A 6456-nucleotide genomic window follows, 5' to 3' on the forward strand; every position below is an offset into this window, starting at 1 on the left:
CTTGCTATTGTTAAATAAAATTACTTACCAATATATAGTATGATTAAGAACATAAGTTAATTATTTTTAAAATTAAAGATTTGGATTTTTTGTGATATAATTAATAAAAATTGGGTTACTTATTTATACCTTTTAAAGTTATATTTATATAAACCTGAGAATGTTCATATCATCCTTCTTTTAGTCATGACAAATACAATAACACAGTGAAAGTTGAACATAAAATCTCTAAATAGTACTGACACATTGCAAAATTCTATATGAACCTAAAAATTTACTAATGGAAACACTCAACTCATTGTTCCATTGGATAATCAAGGATCATATATAATGCAATAGTGCATTTGCTAAGAGCAGGATTAATCAAATTAAAGTTTAAGAATATTGACTGTCAATTTGTTTTAACACTTTTATTATAGAACAGGTCTTCAATTTCATAACTCCACTTTAAAATGAAAACAAACTGATGCCTTGCTATATGTTTAAATTAAGCTTGCTATTTTGGCCTTGACACATCCAAAATAAGAACATTATTCAACACAAACACAACTTGTCTGGAAATCGGTTAGAACTATTGGAGCTTAGTGTCCTCTGTAGGCATCGAACACAATTACTTGATGAGTGGAAAGGTGAGTGTTTTTCATTGACTTGAAAGGGCATATGCAATAATTAAAATTTTGTTTAAAAAACTGACTTCGCCCTTTTGAACCTGGCTTGAGAAAATGATGACTAAAGCAGTCTTCAATAAAATTGCATTTGGCCACTCTCATCTAGACCTTAGAAAACGTTCCTCTGTTCCTTTGTATTTGACAAGCATTTGATAGTTGAACTGAAGATACTTTTCTATTATACACAGATCTTTTTTTTGCATTTGCAGAAGATGATGAATGCAAAGCAGAAGTAATAATAATTTTTTTTTTTTTTCCCTTTTGGCTAAGATCAAGTGCAAAACAGAAATAATAAATATTGCTTGCTAAATTTCAAATCTTTTGTTAGAATTTACCTGATTCTTCTGTTTTTATAGAAATACAAAAGGGAAGTCAGGCTGCTCCACACTATCCCACTACCACCATTGCCATTTGTGTATTAGTGAATCAAACACAGCATTTTGTTTCTAGGTTTTAAAACCTGAGAGTAATAATGTACAATTCAAAATTATTTTATTGAGAAGGCTTTTGCTAAATAATCCCTGAATAGTTTATGTAAAGTTCTTTCCATTCGTGGGGACTTTAAAAATGGTCAGTAAAAGTAACTGTCAGTCCATGTGGTCGTCATTACTGATAGTTTAGAACAAACACCACAAGGAGCATTTCATATTGTGGAAAAAATCAGAATGCACGACCATACAATTACAAAGTCAGAAAGGTCTCTACATCTTTAGGTAACTTCAAAAAATTGAATATTTCTGAACCTGTCATGTACAGCAAGAGTTCCTGGAATGCTTAGTGATTTGATAAAGGCTATAAAGGTACTATTTAGAGTGCCTGTCCTGTAATAGCAGGGAATTCTTTGTTGTCAGATTAACGTGTATTAGAAAAACTACTTTGGCAATCTTTTCTGCACTAGGAATAGCTCTCCTGCCACAGCTCCTTGTCCCTTGAAACTGTACACTCATGCAAAGATCTTTCTTCCTGATCAGGAACACCTCTCAGCAATGGAGACAATCACTGTCTGCCGTGGTACTAAAACCACCAAAGACACTGTCAGAAGAGAATCTAAGCAGCTTGGCAACCCCATGTCCTCTAACCTCACTTACTCCTAGTTGCAGCTTTTGAACAAGTGCCGTTTCAAGGGACACTGACATAGCCGCCAAGTTCATTGGGGTTGGGGCTGCCATGGTAGGGGTGGCTGGCTATGGGCTGGAATTTGGACTGTGTTTGGGAGCCTCATCATTGGTTTTGCTGGGAGCCCTTCTCTGAAGCAATAGGTCTTCTCCTAAACCATTTGGAACTTCACCTTCTTGGAGACCATGGAGCTATTTTGCCTGATGGTGACCATTCTCATCCTTTTCACCATGTAAAGGCGCTGTCTCCACTTCTGATGCCTTTCTCCGATGTCTCATTTTCCCTGTATGTTCCCTTTTTCTAAACCTCCCCAAGGAGCCTGGGGAAAGTGGTTGGCTCAATTTGGCAAGAGGAAGAGAAATACTACTGTGTAAATGAGGAAAAAAAAGAGAAAAAATTACTTTGATTTTTCTGACACATTGAACTTATGAAACAAACCGTGAGGCTCTTAACTATAGAGAACAAATGGGGGGTTGATGGAGGGGGGTGGGTGGGGGATGGGCTAAATGGGGGATGGACATTAAGGAAGGCACTTGTGTTGAGCACAGGTTGTTGTATGTAAGTGGTGAATCACTAAATTCTGCCCCTGAAGCCAACTTTACTACATATGTTAACTAACTTGAATTTAAAAAAAAAGGGGAATTTGAAAAAAAGAAATTATGGACTCTAAAAGCTGAAGTCAGAAAGAAGAGAAAACTTATTATGAAGTTATGTTATTCCATATCAAAGTCACCAGTAAGAAGATTTCAGGAGTGTTCATAAAATGTAGTTATTTTGAAAATGATATTAAAGAACTATATGCTCATCTGTAAATGAACAGAGAAGCAGCAAAAAATTATAGACACCATTTTTTAGCGTGGGTGCTCACGGACAGGTGGGTGATGCAATAGTGCAAAGCCTAAGAATAGTGAATACAGAGGTTATGTCTCATAGTTCAGATTCCATCTATCTTGCTTTTCCTTTTTTCTATAGCGAGTCTTTCTCTGTCTCCTTCCTTTCAACTACCTGATAAACCTCTTAAAATCCTTTACATATAAAGTTAAGTATTTGTTCATATTAAAACATTTTCAGATGCCCTCAGAAGTGCTAATGCTGCTGCCTTTGCAGGCTGTGGATTACCTGTGTCTCATTTTTCCATTTTCTGAGGTCAATATTTGCAATAGGGTTCTATAACCCTTTTCAAATTTATAGGTTCAGGGTTCTATGCCCTGGGTCCACTCCTTTTAGTACATGTACTAGTTGACTTGCTGTTATTGTAAGAGTCATTATTCTGGATATTTCAAATAGAAAGAAATTAGTGAAAATGTTCTTTTCTCCAAGGACGGTCTAAAGAAGCAATACTCCTTTTTCTTAAAGAACTGCTTCTACAAAGGAAACCAGACTAATCATCCCCATATCATCATCTAAGATGGTGCTAGCTGAATAATTTTTTTTAAGATTTTATTTCTTCATTCAACAGACAGAGATCACAAGTAGGCAGAGAGGCAGGCAGAGAGAGAGAGGAGGAAGCAGGCTCCCTGCCGAGCAGAGAGCCCCATGCAGGGCTCGATCCCAGGATCCTGGGATCATGACCTGAGCTGAAGGCAGAGGCTTTAACCCACTGAGCCACCCAGGCACCCCTAGCTGAATAATTTCTTTTCTGAAAATTATTTTATTCATAGAGATTACATACATATTTATATATATGTTAGTATATGCACAAACTGTATATGCATATTGCAAACTATAAAGCAGGGGGGAAAAACCCTACGTTGCATGATTATAGCATAGTACTAGAAACATCTCAATTTTTTTGGAAAATTACAGTTAATTCCTATTTTGAAACATGTGGATACAATTATTGCAGAAGGAAAACATTGCTTCCCTAGAAAACTTTATAAAATATTACACATACACTGGCATTGCATTAGAAAGGGATGACTGAGTAAAATCACTATGCAAAAGTAATTGTTTCTAAAGTTAATAGAAAAAAAACAAAACAAAAATATCATATATTTCTTGTCATGCAAAGACAATTTAGTGTCTAAATGTCATTGTGACAGTAAAAGCACTTTTAGGGTTAGTAGACAGCTCTGCTTTCATAAAAACATGGGCAAATTTTGAAGGGAAAAAAAAAAAGGAATCTGCAGAATATCCCTGAAACTAAGAGTATTGGTATCCAAATATCTATGAAATGTTTAATGTCAAGAAGCACTACAAATAGATAAATATAGATTTCCCAATAATATCAAAGTACCACCATCCACAATTTTAACTTACTGTGACATGTTCCGGTAAGTATGACCACAATGCTTTGGGGAGCAATATCTGTCCAATAATTATCTCACTTCTGTTTATTAAATGTGTGTATATTTTCCATATTATTCTCTACTCTATTGCTATCTGGGTCTAGTTATCTGTTATCTTCTTTTTCTATTTCCACTAGATTATTTTTTTAAAACATCCTCTTTAAAGTGCTTTTAACTCACTTCACTCCTGTATAGATAAGGGATTTGGCAAAAATGTATGGAATGATCGAACTTAGTAAAAAATAGCTTTAGCTGCCATGAGTGATGCAAAGATATGTGAATTCTCTCCCTTCCCTCCGTAAAGACATGCAATTCAGAAAGGGAATGAGATGAATAAAACAAGTACTATAATACAGATTTGAATAAGATAATTGTTTTAAGGCTAAAAAGGAAACATATATTTTTTTTTAAATTCCGGCCCAACTTTTTTCTAACCAACACCGGAATTCTTAGTAAAATGTCCTCAGATACTTTGTCTCAATACAGCACAGAACACTCCAAGTTCATTGATTATACTCATTTAAAAATCTCTTACTATATGATACTGAAGCCTGCTTCCTTGTTTTATCTTACCATGGATAGATACTGTGGGCAAAGGTTTTGAAAGAGAGAACAGCAGGGGCACCTGCGTGGCTCAGTCAGTAAGTGTTTGTCTCTGGCTCCGGTCATGATCCCAGAGTCCTGGGATCAAGCCCTGCGTCGGGCTCCCTGCTCAGTGGGGAGCCTGCTTCTCCCTCTCTCACTGCTGCTCTGCCTACTTGTGCTCTCTTGCTTTCTCTGTCAAATAAATAAATAAGATCTTTAAAAATAAATAAATAAATAGAGAGAGAACAGCAATACTCAGCCACAAAGGCTGAAAAATAAAAGGATTCCTTGATAACTAAGAAATTCAGTTAAACAGTGAAAGTAAATGTGGCATAGAGACAAAGGAATGTAGTACAATGATATGTATCAGGAACTTCAGAATTTTAACAACTTTCTAGCAAATAATACATTTAATGAGTATGGAAACAAACAAACAAACAAAAAAACCCTATCATCTAACTTCATAATTTGCAAATTATTAGGGAATCTGCCACTTACTAGCTGTGGTTCATTGAAAAAAAAATCACTTGCTCTCTGTTGCTCAATTTTTTTACTTGTAACATAAGATGGACTTTTAAAATTCATTTTTTTTTATATATTGAGTATCTAAACAAGAGCTTTTAAGAATTAAATGACTTGTTACATTTGAAAGTACTACAGAAACTATTATGCAATTTTAAATTGTATTTTATATACATGATTCATACATAAATCACTGAGAAGTGGTTACAAAACTTGACATTGTACATTTTACTGAGGAGACAATAAAAAATACTTGTTGCTTTAACTTCAGTGAATGATTTCTCTGCAGTTACAAACAAAATGTATTCTGTAATACATTAATTGGGAATCCAAAATACAGGTACTGTAAAGCAATCTACCATTTATGGTTAGAATTGACTAACATTTATGAGTATATTTTTCAGCTCTTAGATCCATAGTACAAAATTATAAATATTTTTTAAAGAATTGTAAAGAATTTTGTAAATGTTGGAAAAGTGACCAAAATATGTAAGTTCTTTCATTAAAAACAAACAAACAAACTTCAAAGGCATGATCAGTTTTTTTTTTTTTTAAGATTTTATTTATTTGACAGAAAGAGATCACAAGTAGGCAGAGAGGCAGGCAGAGAGAGAGGAGGAAGCAGGCTCCCCAGAGCAGAGAGCCCGATGCGGGGCTCGATCCTAGGACGCTGGGATCACGACCTGAGCCGAAGGCAGAGGCTTTAACCCACTGAGCCACCCAGGCGCCCCAGTTGTTGTTGTTTTGATTTTCTTTTCTCTTTTTTGTTTCAAAAAGGAAATCTTAGGAGTAAATAATAAGAGTTTATATATACAAATCACTTTGATATTAGTCTTTAGCACTAAAAAATAGAGGAAATTGGTTAAAATGCACACAAAAGTATTTAGGTAAAATAAGATAAAGGTATTACTTCGAAAGTGTAATCTGTAGGTAAGGGCTGAAGTACGCATAACAAAATCTGAAAGGGAATTTTTAGCTGCTATTTTTGTCTCTGATCAACAGAATTTTAAGCTAAAGCACAGAGAGAAGTAGGTATAATTAAACGTGAGGAAACAGGAATTGAAACAGGAATTGAAAAGAAATGAGGGGCACCTCAGTGGTACAGTCAGTTAAGTGTCTGCTCGATTTCAGCTCAGGTCATGATCTGTGAGATCTAACCCACATCAGGCTCTGTGCTGGGTGCAGAGTCTGCTTAAGATTCTCCCTCTGCCCCTTCTATCTCTCTCTCTTTCTGTCTCTTTCTCTCAAAATGAATAAATGCATACATAAATTTAGAA

At 35.1% G+C, this 6456-nt stretch overlaps 1 pseudogene; it reads left to right on the forward strand.

Annotated features, from left to right (window-relative positions):
- The first annotated feature begins 617 nt into the window (after positions 1–617).
- LOC116574067 lies at positions 618–2020 on the forward strand (annotated as a pseudogene).
- The last annotated feature ends 4436 nt before the right edge of the window (positions 2021–6456 follow it).

The sequence above is a fragment of the Mustela erminea genome, chromosome 15 (assembly GCF_009829155.1).
Source record: "Mustela erminea isolate mMusErm1 chromosome 15, mMusErm1.Pri, whole genome shotgun sequence".
Taxonomy (NCBI): Eukaryota; Metazoa; Chordata; class Mammalia; order Carnivora; family Mustelidae; genus Mustela; species Mustela erminea.